The sequence below is a fragment of the Caretta caretta genome, chromosome 1 (genome assembly GCF_965140235.1).
Source record: "Caretta caretta isolate rCarCar2 chromosome 1, rCarCar1.hap1, whole genome shotgun sequence".
Taxonomy (NCBI): Eukaryota; Metazoa; Chordata; order Testudines; family Cheloniidae; genus Caretta; species Caretta caretta.
The window spans coordinates 105,094,672-105,112,531 of record NC_134206.1 but is presented as its reverse complement, the minus strand read 5'-3'; the positions used below and the strand labels follow the sequence as shown (position 1 = coordinate 105,112,531).

At 45.5% G+C, this 17,860-nt stretch overlaps 1 long non-coding RNA gene across 1 annotated transcript in view; it reads left to right on the top strand.

Moving 5' to 3' along the window:
* Window positions 1-1,064: 1,064 nt before the first annotated feature.
* The window catches only part of LOC142069852 (uncharacterized), a 220,519-nt gene continuing 203,723 nt past the window's right edge, over window positions 1,065-17,860 (top strand). Inside the window, exon 1 of the long non-coding RNA XR_012665820.1 lies at window positions 1,065-1,132. This is a non-coding gene — a long non-coding RNA (uncharacterized LOC142069852). The remainder of the gene's footprint in view (window positions 1,133-17,860) is intronic.

Genomic DNA, 17,860 nt, shown 5'->3' with positions numbered 1-17,860 from the left:
CTAAAGTATATTCCTTTGTTAAAGCCACACTGCTAACCCTTTAGGGTATTGACAGCCTATTATTTTTCATATGTGCCATCTTTATGGAGAAAACTGAAAGAACAACTAATTATATCCTTTGCAAATGAGCGTAGCCGAATAGCTTTTGTTCACCAAAAATCTTAAGTCTATTCAACATGAATGCAGAATTCACTACAGTTTTTTTTAAGTGTACAGCCACTTTAGTGGCATGTGAAGTTTAACATTTGAAGCTAATTGTACACTTTGCTTTGGCGGCTGTAAATTCGTCCAGTTTGCCTCGCTGCATTGCATTTGTACTTAGGCCTTAATTGATCATTTTGCTGAGAGTTTTTGTGTGTTGTTGTGTGATTGACATTGGCTCTATTATTTTTAAAGGTTGTACACGCATTGCTGGGAAAGGGCATGGTGGTAAGCAATTAAAATGAAGGTCAGTAAAATAAATCTATTAACAAAAGCTTAATGTTTTTTTGTGGGATGTTTCATGCCTGAAACCTCACAATGATTTCTTATAAATAATTGCAGAAATAAGCTCTGACGACCTATTTGTTTGTAGTACTGTGAGACCAAAAGTATTTTACTGGGTGCAAGGGGAAGCTGAAGTTTGGGATTTTGGAATCATTATTAGCTAAAAATCAAAGCTGAATCCAAAGCTAATTAAGGTAGAAGTTACTATGGGGACAATCTATTTCTTAAAAATCAGTCCACAAAATCGCAGAAAACAAAAATATTCATTACAAGCACAGATCATTCTGTCTGTCTAGTTTGTATTGCACCCGTCATCATGGTATCTATCCCTCATGGATAATGCTGCTGTTTTGATTTTGTGTTTTGTATTTTTTCTTTCTCTCACTTTTTTTTCTTAGCATTGTGCTTGTGCATTTTTCATTAAAACAGACACTGAAGAAACAAGGATAATTTCTCCATCTTATTTACATAAAAAATGAGATTCTAAAATTAGTGCTGTCTGTGGTGAACAACTTCAGGTGACGCTTCTCTGTTTGTCAGCAAGAAATTGCCACTGCTGGAAGCATTTTGGTGCTGTTAGTTGGACCTATGCCAAGAATGCTGGACTCATGTGGCATGATTGGTGAGACAAGTGTATATTTAGGAGGTACAGGTTTGTCACCTTACTTAATTTATATAATAAAAAAGAGCTTTTATCAGTTCTACAAAACTGAAATTCTACAACAGTACATTTTCACTGTGTAATTATTGTTTCTTTTCTCATTTTCAGTGTTTTTTCTGCTAAAAAGTCATTTTGTTGCCTTTTCTATTATTAATCTGTGTTAAGCTTTGCACTGAGAAAATTGCAAATCTGAGCCTTTATTATAGGTCTTGGAAGATACTGTAGGCTGACATTTTGACAGGTTGCTTGCATGCAAATGTTTGAAAATATTGCTAGTATTTTTCGTGGCTTTCTGTACATACTGCTTTGTTTATTTTCTTACAATGCTGTTTATTCAATGTTACTAATATTTGAGGTAGGCTGAGCTGAAATTACAAAAATTAGGTTACTTCTAGTTGTTTTGCCACATGCCATTACTGAATTTACATAGTTCAGATTGCTTTCCCAATATATTATTTCCAGAATGTCTACTGAAATTGTGTGTGTATGAAAGAGAGAGAGAGAACTTTCTATTTTCAGGGTATAAACCAACCTCTAACTAGTAAAAAGAAAAGGAATACTTGTGGCACCTTAGAGACTAACCAATTTATTTGAGCATGAGCTTTCGTGAGCTACAGCTCACTTCATCAGATGTTTACCAGTCTGCTGCAGTTTCCACGGTAAACTTCTGATGAAGTGAGCTGTAGCTCACGAAAGCTCATGCGCAAATAAATTGGTTAGTCTCTAAGGTGCCACAAGTACTCCTTTTCTTTTTGCGAATACAGACTAACACGGCTGTTCCTCTGAAACCTCTAACTAGTGTTGGTTAGAGGGAAACCGCTATGGGTGATTAGAAGGAAACTTTCTCTGGAGACATTTATCCCCTAAGTGCCTTGTGATGTGACTTACTCCCATCACTTATTAGACAGGGAGTTAAGAGCCAATTAGTGCATTTATGATTGATTAATTACCTCCTGTCCAGAAGATACAAAGCTAGATAAGGATTATTAGGCACCTGTTCCTTGTAAGGAACCAGAGGGTCGGTGTGAGTGTGTGAGTGAGAAAGAAAGAAAGAAAGAAAGAAAGAAAGAAAGAAAGAAAGAAAGAACCAGACAAATGAATTGACACTGCAATGTAGTTGTAGACACATCAAAAGTCCCAGGATATTAGAGAGAGAATGTGGGTGAGGTAATATCTGTGTGAATTGGTTCAATAAAAGATATTACCTCACCCACCTTCTCACTGTTGAGGAGGACAGGGTCTTTTCTGTTGGGATGTTTTGTGAACTTTGAGTTGGACTTCTCTGTGGGGACTGAACTTTATGTGACTAGGTCAAAGGCTGAACCGCAGAAGAATTGGTGAGAGGCAGACAGCCTAGAGGAGACTCTGGAGACAAGGACCCCTCACAGCATTACACCTGAACACAAGGGGGTGCTAAAAGTGATGAGGACACTGCCTTACATGCCTACTGCAGAGTTTCTTGCATCTGTCTCTCAAGCATCCAGTACTGGTCACTGTTAGCCACAGGATAGACAGACAGCTGGTCTGATATAGTATGGCAATTCCTTATTTTTTGTAAATCCATTAATAGTATATACATTGTGCATATTCTAGTTAGTCACAGAGAAGCCAGATATTTTGATCTTTAAGATACAGTGGAAGGTTCACCTCTTCTTTTAGTTATCTGTCTGAGAAAGCACGAAAGCTCATGCTCAAATAAATTGGTTAGTCTCTAAGGTGCCACAAGTACTCCTTTTCTTTTTGCGAATACAGACTAACACGGCTGTTACTCTGAAACAAAGAAGGAAGAGGTTGAGAGAGGGAGATTCAAAAAATGAGGTATGGCTTTAAGGTTGAAATATTTGACAGACATTGTGGCTTGTAGAAGGGCAGACTTAACTGAATTGTCTGAGTTTCTAACTTTTAAAAAAAATCAAGTGTTCTTGAAATGTATAATACACTCAAAATATAGATATGTGCCTGCAAACTTAATTAGCTTAGTGATGGGGGAGGAAAAATTAATCTATCTTTTTAGACAGTCCTAAAGTCTACCACAGAGAAACCCTTTTTCTCCAAACATAGGAGGCCAACCAGAGGAGAGTCTCTATCCATCAGAACTTACTTGGCCCCTGGAGGTAAATGTTCCACTGGGCTGCTGGTCATGAATTCCCTTGGCATGTTCCTCAGGGCCACACAATTCGCCTTACTCGCAATGCATAACTTTTCAGAGAGGTTTTTTCCATCCCTGCCAAACCAAACTAAAACTTGTTTGTCAGATACCCAGCAAACCTGAACAGATTAATCTTCCAGTGATCTTATGCAGGTTCACAGTTCAGGTTCATCAGAATCCTCAAACCTAGTAAGGCTGTTAGTTGGTAGAGGAGTGGCTGTCAATAGAGCTGGGCAGAAAATTTTTCCTGTCCCATGAAAATTGTCAAGATTTCAAAAATTGTTACATTATGCATTATAACAGCAGCAATACCTTTCAAAATTTGAGAAAGAGAGGGATGTGGACAAGCCAAGTTCAAGTCCCTGCTTTGCCTGATTCTGGTTCAGTGAATAATTATTGATACAAAGAGGAACAGCTCCAACAGAAGAGACTGAGAGAGACCTATTCCAAAATGGCCAGTTGTCTAATGGTTAGGGCATTTGCCTAGGCTGTAGGAAACTGAAGGCATGTCTACACTGCAAAACAAACAAAAACAACTATGGTAGTGAGTCTCAGATCCTAGGTTAATGTCTCGGGCTTTGAAGGCTTATACTATAGGGCTACTAATAACAGTATTGATATTTCCACCCCCATAGCTGGATTTTAGAGCACAGGCTCTAGCCTAAGCATCTACATCAGGGGTCGGCAACCTATGGCATGCGTGCCAAACACAGCACGCGAGCCAATTTTTAATGGCACACTACTGTCGCTGCTGTCTTCCGGACCTGGGCAGACAGCAGTGTGCCACTAAAAATCATGCCTGGCCCGCTCTTTTCCGCCCCCCGCTCTCTCCTTGCAGGGCAGGCAAGCTTCCCCCTCCCCCCGTCTCTTCCCCCAGCGTGCTGGGTTCCTGCCCCTCCTCCTGTCCCTCCCTGTGGCTGATCAGCTGACGGCCCTTGCTACAGAGCGAGAGAGGTAAAAGCGGAGTCATAGCGGGCTCTCTGCTCTGGGGACCTTGGGGAAGGGGGGTGGAATCAGGGCATATCCCCTCCAGCCCCCTGCCGTGAGCCACTCAGGGCATGGGGCTGGGAGCACCCCCACGACCCCAGCCCACACCCCCAGTCCTCTGCCCTGACCCCTGAACCCTCCTCACACACACCCAGCCCTGTGCCCTCACCCCTGCACCCCCCACACACCCCAGCCCTGTGCCCTGACCCCTGCACCCTCCACAACTCCAGCCCTGACTCCTGCACCCCCGCACATACCCAGCCCCCCCACACCCCATGCCCTGACTCTTGCACCCCCCACATCCCCACTCCCACCCTGAGCACCAAACAGGAGCTCCTGCACACACACACCGCCACATTCCCACCTGCACCCCTCGCACCAAATGGGAGCTGCCCAGGTAAGCACTCCGCACCCAAACCTCCTGCCCCAAACCTGAGCCCCCTCCCTCATTCTAGCTCCTGGCCAGACTCTGCACCCCAACCCCCAGCCTGTTCCTTCACCCCCAGCCCTATTCTCAGCACACTCCCACCCTCACCTCAGTGCAGAGAGAGGAAGAGAATGGCTAGAACCAGGGAGAAGGTAGGTACCTACCCTGTGTGGACAAGGCCGGGACTCCAGACTGGCAGCCAGTCTGGGGTGTCGGCCACCGGCCTCGCTCAGCCCACTGCTGGTCTGGGGTTCTGGCTGCCGGCCCCTTGCCAGTCTGGGGTCCCGGCCGCAGTCCCCGCTCAGCCCCCTGCCGGCCTAGGGGAATGGAACCCCAGGCCGGCAACAGGCTGAGTGGGCCAGCGGCGTAAGATCAGCATTTTAACTTAATTTTAAATGAAACTTCTTAAACATTTTGAAAACCTTGTTTACATACGACAATAGTTGAGTTATATAATATATAGACATAGAGAGAGACCTTCTAAAAAACGTTAAAATGTATTATTGGCATGGGAAACCTTAAATGAAAGTGAATAAATGAATGAAGACTCGGCACACCACTTCTAAAAGGTTGCCGACCCCTGATCTACATGTTAATTTTTGGCCCCTTAGTGCTCACCTGAGTTAATTTACCTGTTCTCTGAGACTCATTACTGGAATTCATTTGTTACAATGTAGATGGACCCAGTGATGAGCTGCCAAAATCTTAACAACCGGTTCCTCCTCACACCACGAGAGGGTCGTTGCCCACTCCCACCCCCCGGGGACTCCTGCCCCATCCAAACCCCTGCGTTCCTTGACGCCCCCCCCTACCCCTGCCCCATCCACCTCCCTCCGCTGTCCCCTGACTGTCCCCAGAACCGAGCAGGAGGGTCTCGTGGGCCACCGTAGTGGGTGCCCACCCTGCCCCTAAGAGCTAGAGGGACCTGCCAGAGGGGCAAGGTGGGGAGTCCTGGTGGTGCTTACCTGGGGCATTTCCCAGGAAGCATCCAGCAGATCCCTCTGGCTCCTAGGGGTCGGGGTAGCATAGCAGCCGCTCCCTGCACTGATCACATCAAAAGTGGCGCCTTAGGTGCAGAGCACCCACCGGCAGCTCCCCGCCCCACGCCTAGCCCCAACTCACCTCCGCTCCACCTCCTCCCCTGAACGTGCTGCCCCGCTCTGCTTCTCCGCCCCCTCCCCCCGGCTTCCTGCAAATCAGCTGTTCACACGGGAAGCCTGGGAGGGCTGAGAAGCAGGTGGCGGCTACCCGCTCAGGCCGAGGGTGGCGGAGGTGAGCTGGGGCGGGCAGCGGTTGCCCTGCGGCCCCCCCCCGTGGGTTACATGCTGCGGCGTGGGTGGCCCTCCTCGCGCCCCCCATCCCCACCCCAGCTCACCTCCGCCTCCCTGGGCTGGAGCGCAAAGCTGCTTCTTGCTTCTCAGTCCCTCCTCCCCCGCCCCCGGCTTCCTGCGTGAACAGCTGATTCGCGGGAAGCTGGGAGGGAGAGGGGCGGAGAAGCAGGGCGGGGCGGCGCATTCAGGGGAGGAGGCGGAGTGGAGGTGAGCTGGGGCCAGGTGCGGGGCGGGGTGGGGAGCTGCTGGTGGGTGCTCTGCACCCACCAAATTTTTCCCTTAGGTGCTCCAGCCCCAGAGCACCCATGGAGTCGGCGCCTAAGGCCCCACTTTTGGCCAGTTGTTAAATTTAGAAGCCCTTTTAGAACCCTCGCGGGACAACCGGTTCTAAAAGGGCTTCTAAATTTAACAACCGGTTCCAGTGAACCGGTGCGAACTGGCTTCAGCTCACCACTGGATGGAACCCTAGTTTCAAGTCCCTGCTCTCAATCAGGTGGAGCCGGGGTTTGAATCTGAGTTTGCTACATCACAGGTGGGTGCTCAAACCACTAAGCTATTGGGTATTCCTCTCTCTCATTGCCCTCTCGCCCTCCCCCTGTCCAATATTTTCCTGAAAAAAGTTTTGTCAGTAATGTGTTCCCACGGAAACTTTCAGTTTTGACCAATTGGCATTTTCCAATGAAAAAAAGCTTAATTGAAAAATTCCCCATCAGCTGTAGTAGTGAAGGACTGAGTTAACCTGCTGAAGCTTGCAGGGGATGAGGGGAGGCAGCAAGCATTCTAAAATTTTTAAGTGGGGTTGGGTGTGGCTACTGATGGGTTTCTCAAAGCCCACACTGAGAAGTCCTTGACGAGCTTTCTAGGGGCTGCCAAAGAAATGCCACTCTCCACTCAATTGTTGTGCCTTCACATGCTCCCTCTTCCATGTACCCACCCCATGCCCACTCTGGCCCTATAGTCCATCTCTGTCCTCCCCTAAATTACATGCTCTGCTGACAACTTCTGTACACACACACTTTCTGCAAACCTTCTAAGATCCACAAGAAGTAAGCACCTTAGGAGGCCTGGAGGAAAGGGATAGTTGAGCTAGCAGTAGTGCAGGGATATATTACTCCTCTCTCCTATGAAAGAAATTAATCCAACAACCTTCATTTTAAATGTCTCACTTTTCCGATCTCAGGCTAGACTTGTTTGCCTCTTTTTTTTTTAACCTGTCTTAATTTACAAGCTATTGGGTGATTAGCTCTACTTTTAGAAGAAAAAAAATCTCCTTTCTCTGTTTACAAATACCCCTAGGTATCTGTTTGAAATGCTGAAGTTTTTCTCTCCAAGAAACTGGAAACCCATTGTCTAATTACATCCAAATTTAGTAGAAAAATTCTACCATCACCCCAGAGTGATAGCAGCTGTGTCTGACATTTGTTTGTTGTTGTGTTTTAGAAGAGGAAGAAAAATCAGGCTTATAATGGAAACTCAGTGCATCCTTAACTATAGTGTTGAATTGCCATTCCCTAATGAATATTAATGACATTTGAGTTACATGGTGGTAATTAATCAGTTTTTCTTTAAATTGAGGAGTTGGTATTTGTTTATAACTGAGGCTATGTTTTAGTCACGGGTATTTTTAGTAAAAGTCACGGACAGGTCACCGGCAGAAAACAAAAATTCACGGCCCATGACCTATCCATGACTTTTACTATATACCCCTGACTAAAATTTGGGGGGAGCAGGTGGCTTGGAGGGAATAGGCCGGGAGATGCCACAGGTGCTTGGAGGAGGGCTCAGCCTGAGGGGAGTCGTCGCAGGTGCTGAGGTGGGGCCTGGCCTGGGTGAGGGCATGCTTCGGGTGCTTGGGGGAGGATTGGCGGGGCTGGGGCAGATTTCCTACCCAGCTCCACGTGCTGCCTTCACTCTGCCCCAAGCCCTGGTTCTGCAGCTCTCATTGGCTGGGAGCTGCAGCCAATGGGAGCTGCAGGGGCGGTGCTTGTGGGTAGAGCCAGCATGTGGAGCTGAGGGAGGGGAGTTCCTGTTACCCTTCCAGGGAGTCTGTTCTAGGTAAGCACTGCCCCACACCCCAATCCCCACACCCAAACTCCTGCTGCTGGAGGACAAGGGGAGGGTGAGACTTCCCCAGCGGCAGCAACCGGTGCAACTGGCCCAGGGGAAGTCATGGAGGTCATGGAAAGTCATGGAAACCATGACCTCTGTGACAAACATGGAGCCTTATTTATAACATGGCTGAGCTGAGAATAATGATTGGTGCACCAAGTAAAAAAATATAGTCACCTTTGTAGTTAACTAATAGATAATTGTCATAAATATAAAGGGAAGGGTAAACCCCTTTGAAATCCCTCCTGGCCAGGGGAAAGCTCCTCTCGCCTGTAAAGGGTTAAGAAGCTAAAGGTAACCTCGCTGGCACCTGACCAAAATGACCAATGAGGAGACAAGATACTTTCAAAAGCTGGGAGGAGGGAGAGAAACAAAGGGTCTGTGTGTCTGTCTATATTCTGTCTTTGTCGGGGATAGACCAGGAATGGAGTCTTAGAACTTTTAGTAAGTAATCTAGCTAGGTACGTGTTAGATTATGATTTCTTTAAATGGCTGAGAAAAGAACTGTGCTGAATAGAATAACTATTTCTGTCTGTGTATCTTTTTTGTAACTTAAGGTTTTGCCTAGAGGGGTTCTCTATGTTTTGAATCTAATTACCCTGTAAGGTATCTATCATCCTGATTTTACAGGGGGGATTTTTTATTTCTATTTACTTCTATTTTTATTAAAAGTCTTCTTGTAAGAAAACTGAATGCTTTTTCATTGTTCTCAGATCCAAGGGTTTGGGTCTGTGGTCACCTATGCAAATTGGTGAGGCTTTTTATCCAACATTTCCCAGGAAAGGGGGGGTGCAAGTGTTGGGAGGATTGTTCATTGTTCTTAAGATCCAAGGGTCTGGGTCTGTAGTCACCTAGGCAAATTGGTGAGGCTTTTTACCAAACCTCGTCCAGGAAGTGGGGTGCAAGGTTTTGGGAAGTATTTTGGGGGGAAAGATGCGTCCAAACAGCTCTTCCCCAGTAACCAGTATTAGTTTGGTGGTGGTAGCGGCCAATCCAAGGACAAAGCGTGGAATATTTTGTACCTTGGGGAAGTTTTTGACCTAAGCTGGTAAAGATAAGCTTAGGAGGTTTTTCATGCAGGTCCCCACATCTGTACCCTAGAGTTCAGAGTGGGGGAGGAATCTTGACAATAATAATTGAAAGTAATGTTTGCAGTGTTGTTGTACTTGTTCTGGTTCCAGAATATGAGAGAGACAAGGTAGATGAGGTAATATATTTTATTGGACCAACTTCTATTGGAGGAGGTTAAAAGCTTTTGAGCTTCACAGAGTTCTTCTCAAGGTCTGGGGAAGGTAACCAAAGTGTCTGAGCTAAATACAATTTTGGGACATATTGTTAATCATAAGTGTTTCTCACATGCTGTAGGAGATCACTTAAAATGAAGTGGGCAATTAAAGGTTAGTAGGAAGTGGGTTCTGTTACAAATTATTGTAATGACCATAAAACCAGTGTCTAAGTCTGTGGTTTTTAGGGCCTAGCAGAGTTACGAATGTAAGTTCCTAGGCTCATCCTGCATGCATTTCCTTTGAGGATGAAGAGTGAGAGGTCATATATGGAGTGATCACTTTGTGAAAAGTATTTACCGCTGGGTGATTATGTGTTTGTGGGATTTTTTAAATCATTTTTCTGTGTGAGTTAAAATGAACATGTAGTGATTGTCTAGTTTCACCAACTTGGTTGTTTGGGGGGCATTTGATGCACTGAATGAGATACAATGCATATTGTGATAGGCATGTGTAGGACCCATGAATCTTGAAAGGTGTGTTGTGGTGGGTACTGATCATCATAGCAGTGGAGATAGGTTTTGCACATCTGAAAGTTTTGCATCTGTTGTTCTGGCAGAGTCTGGTGCTGCTTAGATTTGGTGTGTCCTGATCTGTGGGGAGCTTGCTTCTGTCGATGAGTTTGTCAAGATTAGGGGCAAGGAGGGGAATTGTAATCATTTGCTGATACCCTGCATGGATTCCACTATGGGGTAGTTACCTACAACATGTGTGAACTCTCTTTTGCTTAACCATCTGTCCCAACTCTTTGGTTCTCTTTCCCTAGACCTGAAGAAGAGCTGGGAAGCTTGTACCTTCCACCAACAGAAGCTGGTCCAATAAAATATATTACCTCCCCTTTCTTTTCTCTCTCAGTTGAATTTAATTACATTTAGCAGAAAGAGTAGCTCATGTGAGACTTATCTACTACAAACTTCCAAAAGTGCATTTTAAAAAGATAGTGGTGCATCCCATTGCAGTGTTTGAACTAACATAGCCTTAAGGCTACGCCATGTAAGCAAATGCAATTTAAAAAGTTCTGGTAGGTTTAAAAATTCATTATGCACTGTAACCCCTGTGCATTTTCAATGATGGCAGATGTGGAAAGTTTCTCCAGCACACACAAATTATGTACAGGATACAAAGGAGGCAGTTAGGTAGACAAAGCAGCCAGGATATGCGGAAGAGAGAAGAGGTATGGCTAAACAGGTAATAAGCAGAATTGCCATGTTTCTGACAGATGTATTTTGTGGCACATGACTCATAAATCATATGACAAATGCATTTTTTTCCTTTTTTTCTGAAGATATTAGCAAACTATTATTCTGCTCTTCTGCCAGATGCTCAGCTTAGCATTTGCTCTCCTATTAACTCTTTTCTGCCATACTGAATGTGAAATAAAATGTAAATTACTGTTGAAGAAGGTGACCTAACTAGTTGCCAAATGTAGGGATAAGCTACAGAGAAGATAGGAAGTAGGTAGGTACAGATTTTTTCTTGTTTTTTAAATGAAGTTAATGGATGAGGAGGATAGTAGTAGCATCGAAGAAAAGAAAATCTTTTGAAATATATTTTCAATGAAAAATAACATTTCAAAAAAACTGATCAGAAGATTTTCTCTTTGAGTTTTTGTGTTTCTTTATGGAAAAAAAAATTTTTTCTTAAAACATTTCTGGTTTTGGTTTTTAAAAACAGCTTTTGTTTTTTGAAAATTACATTTTCACAATATTTTTATTTTATTTATTACAGATTCAACAACCATTGTTTTTCTTTGTTTTTCCATTTTCGGTTTATCATTGGGAAAAACAAAACTCTCACAGGAAAATTTGAAAAAAGAAATCCCTCAGCATAATTTTGCCATTCATTGGCTAGCTCTAGTAGCTTGAACTAAATATGATTTCTTCTAGTTTCATGATCTGGCCCTATGGAAACATTTTAAAAAATAAAATGATTTTTTCTGTATAACATTTGATGAATACTATATTATATTGATAGCACATATTATTGCCTACTTTGGCTATTTCTAACCAAAGTTAAAGTGGCAAACATTTTCATCTCTGCCATGATGAACTCCAAAAGCTATATCACAAATAATTAATCTTATTGGTAATAAGATGTTTGCTTTTGCTGTTGAGAACATTTCTTTTCACTATAACCTGAACCACCAAAAGGGGAGAAGAAATTTAAAAATAATTCCTGTTTACTCTGAACAAGCATCACTGCCAATTATAATATAATGTGAAGCATAACCTGACTCTTAAGATCTCCTTCAGATTGTCTTTCCACAGCACATGTATAAAGGTGCCTTGGATAGCCTGTGGTGTGTCTGCTATGCACTTCTGAAAGAATTCAGGATCTAGGATCATCCCTGTATCAAGTGGTTCCTCTCCTCAAAGCTGCAATTTGCCCGAGGTTATTTTCTTAGGTTTGGGTGCCCGCCACACAACATATGTGTAACTTAAATATATAGCAAGTGCACCCTGAAGTGAATACATTATTCATGCAGAAGTATCTTTTTTATCCTTTCGCTCACATTTTTTCTCATGGGCACAAGTAGTATTGATTTCAGCAGATTTATGGGTATCTTCCAGGATTAGTTCTAGTCATACAGCCTTCTTCCCACCTTTATCTCTCATTTCCTAGTCTGCAGCTTTTTTTAAAATGTTCAGTATAATTTAAGATTAGGTTAATATATGATGAACATAACAAATGGTGTGGTTACTTAAATAATGGTCTGGGTGTTTTGATATTAATACTTTACAGGCACCTCCTTTTCTCTAAAAGCAATAAAAAAATCCCTGTCTTCCTATTATGATATAATACTACCAGCGTTTCAGAGGGAGGGTTTGTCTAGCATTCCTTTCTCCCTGTAGAAGTAAGTCATCTCCAGAAGAAGGCAAGGCATACCACTCCAACACTTACCTCTCTGACACGTCCTCCTTAGTGGTAGACTCGTGTAGTTACCTCTCCTTTCCAGTAGCAGGCCCCCTTCTCCACAATTGCCACAAACTGGTATTTTGTTAGATGCCTGCCATCTCCATGAAGAAAGAGGGGCCCATTCTCAACTAGTCTTATTGTGATATAGTCCTTAATACCACCTACTGGATAAATCTCTGTCTTGCCATCCTCTTGTGACACTGTGAACTCACCTTGTCTTCTTTGGTTTGTTTTTAACATCTTCAGGGTCAAAATGACAGACCACTCCAACCCCTGTAAGTCCCTAACTTCCAAAGCCCTACCTGAAGTGTATCTTGCCAACCCAGGCACCTCTTCGCTGACTCTAAACGCTCAAAAAAATTCTCTCAGGAACATGGCTTTTGAACAAGAAAACCTTTTGGGCTATATTAGCATATGTGGTGCAGATCTTGGACTAAATCCCTAAGCATATGAATATGTCAGGGAAGTTCCTTTTTGCCTTTGTTTCAAGCCTACCCCTCTAACTACGGCATAAATAAAAACCCACCACCAGGATCTCGGTAACCTTTTAGCCTACTGGAAAATGTGGTGCCTGATAAATGACCTCAGATCGTGGACGATGCCAGCCCTGCAATGTACCCGTGACACCACATACTGATGAACTTGATCTTCAGGAACAGGCCAAATCATAGGTAGGGCCATGCTTAGCTGAAATTGTGTGAAGTCCTTGAAACCACTAGCATAAGCCTTAAATGTTCATGTTGCTACTGATCTCTGCACTAAACCAAGAGCAATCATGTAGCAAGGTACCAGCGTCTGGTTGGGTTCCTTGTTGGTTTCCAGTGACAATTTTCAAAATCTGTCCACCTGTAACTGAGACGACACAGTGGCTATGCCATTATCAATTCCTGGTATATGTTTAGCATTTAAAAACAAACAAACAAAAACCTTGTCAGTTAAACTCCTCAAGACAAATGCCCACACCAGCCTCATCACCTTGAGCAATCTGAAGGGCAGGCTATTGGTAAGATACACCATCACCACGCTCCCTCCATAATCACTCTTTTTGTGTGTGTGAACTTCTTCCCCTAAATAGTTACTGCAAGTAAAATGGGAAAGAATTCCAGTAATATTGGAATACTATCCCTTTTTATGTCCAGTCAGTGTGACATTTCTGAGCACGCCACCTGCCCTGGTCAAAATAACCCAAACCCTATGTCCTCTAATGCATCTGAGTGAAACTTTAGGTCTGCATCAGGAATCCATTCCTCTTTCCAAAAGGAAATCCCATTAAAGTGATTTAGGAACAGTTCCCCTATCTATAAGTCATCCTCCTCTATGTCTTTATTTACTCTTATAAAAATGTTGGGGCTTGTCGCAGGGTATGCACACACCGTCCCCCTTTGGGGGTGGGGCAGGATTGTGATAACACCATAATTACAAAAAGAACAGGAGTACTTGTGGCACCTTACAGACTAACAAATTTATTACAGCATAAGCTTTCGTGGCTACAGCCCACTTCATCTGTAGCCCACAAAAGCTTATGCTCTAATAAATTTGTTAGTCTCTAAGGTGCCACAAATACTCCTGTTCTTTTTGCAGATACAGACTAACATGGCTGCTACTCTGAAACCATAATTACAGTCTCCCTGACAGTCTTTAGGCTGAAAGCAGTATGGCTCAGAGGCATCAATAGTATGACGGCACTTGGGGTCAGAGCAGTATTGCCCAATGGCCAGAGTCAAGTATAGCGGCCCTTGTGCTCAGGGCAGCATGGCCTAGCAGCCAGAGTCAGTCACAGGGAACCTTGGCTTCAGGGTAGTGCTTCCTAGTGGTCAGAGTCAGTATAACTGCCCTCATGGGCAGGGCAGGGCAGTGCAGCCTAGTGGTCAGAATCAGTATAATAGCTCTTGGGTACAGGGACAGTATGACCCAATGGCTACCATCAATATAGCAGCCCCTGGATGCAGGGCAGTGTGGCCTGGTGGCCAATACCAGGGATGAAGGAAGGGGCCACCACCCAGGGGGTGGCAGCACGGGTAGGGTAGTCCAAGTCCACCTGACTCCATCGGGCCCCGACCCAGAGTCCTAACAGTGGCGGGTAGGCCGCTAGTGGGGAATCCCACCAAAACACTCTGACCTTACTTGGGTGGGAGGTACCATTCACACAACTTTTGGTCACTTCAGAGAGGGGGACCACTACTGCGAAGCCAGACACAGAACTCTGATAGTATCCGGCCAATTCCAGGAATTGGTGCACTTTCTTCTTCATTGCCAGCATTGGGGTATCAGCTAGAGATTGCACCCTTATTAATCAGATGCCATAACTTGCCTCCTCCCACTATATACACAAGGTATGTCACCTCTTCCTGCTTGAGATGGCATTTCATGTGGTTGGCCGTGAGGCCCACCTCCTGAAGGGCCTTGAAAACACTGGCAAGGTGTTGAAGGTGGTCCTCCCAACTGCTGCTGTAAATCACAGTGTTGTCTATATATGCCTCCATGTATCAGTCGTGAGGCTGCAGTACTCTGTTCATCAACTACTGGAAGGTGGCGGCTGCCCCATTTAGCCCAAAAGGCATTGTTATGAACTGGAAGAGGCCATATGCTGTGGGAAAGGCAGTCTTTGCCGTGGAGTTTGGTGTCAGGGGTATCTGCCAATACCCCTTTGTTAGATCTAGTGTTGACAAATATTTGGCTCCCCCAGTCGCTCCAGGAGTTCTTTGATGCATGGCATTGGATATGCCTCAAACCGGGAGATAGCGCTGACCTTTTGAAAATCAATGCAAAAGTGGATGGCACCTTTGGATTTTGGGACATGTACGATTGGACTTCGCCACTCACTCTGAGATTCCTCCACGACTTCCATCTCAAGCATCATCTCCAATTCCTAGCGGACTGCATCCCACATCTTCCTGGGGAAGGGCTGATGGTCATCCCTCACCATCTGTCTCGGTGTTGTTGCAATGTGATGGTTTATGATATCAGTCCATCCTAGGCATGTTGACAAGACGTTTGGAAAGTTCTATATGAGATGTTGTAGTTGTTCCCGTTGTGCTAAGGCCCTCTCCATTACTATTGACTTCAAGTCTAGGGGTTCTCACACTAGTGGTCCCAGTTCGAGTTCAGAGTGTTAAGGTGTGATGAATAAGGCCTCTCTGTTCCTCCAGGCTTTCAACAAGTTCATGTGGTATGTGCGTACTTCTTTCCATCACCTCAGTAACCTGACTTTGCAATCTACTGGTCCTACCTGGCGAAACACCTCAAAAGGGCCTTGTGACTTGGCTAATCGTTTTGATTCAGTGGAGGGCAATAATAGTAGAACCCAGTCTCTGGGCTCAAAGCTATCTTAGTCTCTTTGTTGCATTGTTGCTCCTGGGTTTGCTGGGCTTGTAACTAGTTCTCTTGAGTGACTGCACCTAAGGCCTGGAGGTATTCCCAGAGTTGCAATGTGTAGTGGGTAGTTCCTAGGACCCGCATCTCTTGTGCCTCCCAGTCCTCTTTCAGGAGGTCCAGTATACCCCGAGGTTTTCTCCCATAGAAGAGCTCAAAGGGCGAGAACCCAGTCAAGGTTTGTGGGACTTCCCGCACAGCAAACAGTAGAGTGGGCAACAATAAGTCCCAATGTTGGGGTCATCTTCTACAAACCCATTGGTTTGTGGGTGATACACTGAAGTCCTGAGGGTCCAAATATTCATGAGGCAACTCAACTCCGCTATCAATTTGGAGAACATATTAGTGCTCTGATTGGTTAGGATTTCCTTGGGTATCTCAACCCGAGTGAAAATCTTCACCAGCTCCGTCATGATATTAGGGGCCATAGCCATGTGTAAGGGGATGGCCTCAGGATAGCGTGTTGCATAATCGACTAGTACGAGGATGAAACAGTTCCCTGTCTGGCTCTTTTATAGTGCTCCCAAGAGATCAATGCCAATTCATTCAAATGGTATGCCAACCACAGGGAGGGGCATGAGGAGAGTCTGGGGTACCCCTTTCAGTCCAGTCCGCTGGCACTAGGGACAGGATAATAATGCCTCACCTCCTGGTATATGCCAAGCCAAAAAGAATGGCTTGCTATCCTCTGGAGGGTCTTCTCTCTATACAGGTGTCCCACCCAGGATACTGCATGAGCCAGCTGCAGGAGACTCCGGCATATTCTCCAGGGCACCAAGAGCTGTCTGATAACTTCATGTGTTTGGGGTTCCTGTACCACTCGGTAGAGGCAGTCTCCCTGAATCTCAAACCATGGTCCTTGTGGAGGGTTGGCATATCATCTCCTTCCTGGTTTGGGGTTGCTGAATGCTCCCAGGCTCGACTTAAAGATGTGCCTTCCCTCTGCTCTTGGACGAAGTCCCTGTCATGCTCCAATTCCACCTGGGCATCTTAGACAGGATGCTTTGTGCCTGGAGGGGACTCTGCAGGCAGCTCAGGGGTTTAGTGGGTCAGGTTCTGCAGGGTGGCCAAAGAGTTTCCCCTTCATTGATCCTGTGTCTCCTCCTCCTGGATGTTGTAGGCTGTGGTCTTGCGGGATTTCCCGAAATTCTCGCCAGTCTCACCCCACTACCCTGGAATAGGCTAACCTGGGAGCCACGCCGACTTGGAGGGTTTCTCCCTGGCCAGATCTCAAGTCTTACCCATGCAGTGGGTAAGGCTGTATATTCCCATGGATGCACTTTAGGTGTATACTTAACCGGGAGAGTTCCAGGTCAGGAACGAGTCCCTCCTGAATAATCGTCAGACTACAGCTAGAGTCTACTAAGGCTGTTGTGGGGAAACCGGGACTATGAGTTTTTCTGGACTTTTCCTCTGGGCCCGGGGGCCAGCTACGCAGACTTGTCAATAACCACAATCCATGTAGGGGCAGTCCCATAGAAAGTGTCTCTCTTGGCCTAACTACCAGGAATGGTATTGTGTTCCCCCAGTCCTGGCAGGACCAATACTTGCCTGGAGTCTCCACCATGTGGCACGGGGTATGCACACCCCGTTCCCCTTTGGGGGCAGGGCAGGGTTGTGATACCACCACAGTGACAGTCTCCCTGACAGTTTTTAGGCTGAAAGCAGTACAGCCCTGAGGCAGTCAGGGTATGATGTCAGGGTCAGGGAGGTGTGGCCAAATGGTCAGAGCCAATTACAGCAGCCCTTGCATTCAGGGCAAGGCAACCTAGCAGCCAGAGTCAATTAAAGCAGCCCTTGCATTCAGGGTAATGTGACCTAGTGGCCAAAGTCAATTATAGCCGCCTTTGTGTTCAGGGTAGCACAACCTACTGGACAGAGTCAGTATAATGGCCCTCGGTACAGGGACAGTGTGACCCAATGGCTAGCGTCAATAGAGCAGCCCCTAAACACAGGACAGCGCAGATCAACGGCCAGTACCTGGGGAAGGGGGGGAAGGAGCCACCATCAGGAGGGTGGAGGCCCAGGTAGGAGGGTCTGGGCCCACCTGACTTCACCAAGCCCCGACCCAGGGCCCTAACAGTGGTGGGGTGATCTACCACTGAGTTAGTGGGGAATCCCATCAAAACATGCTGACCT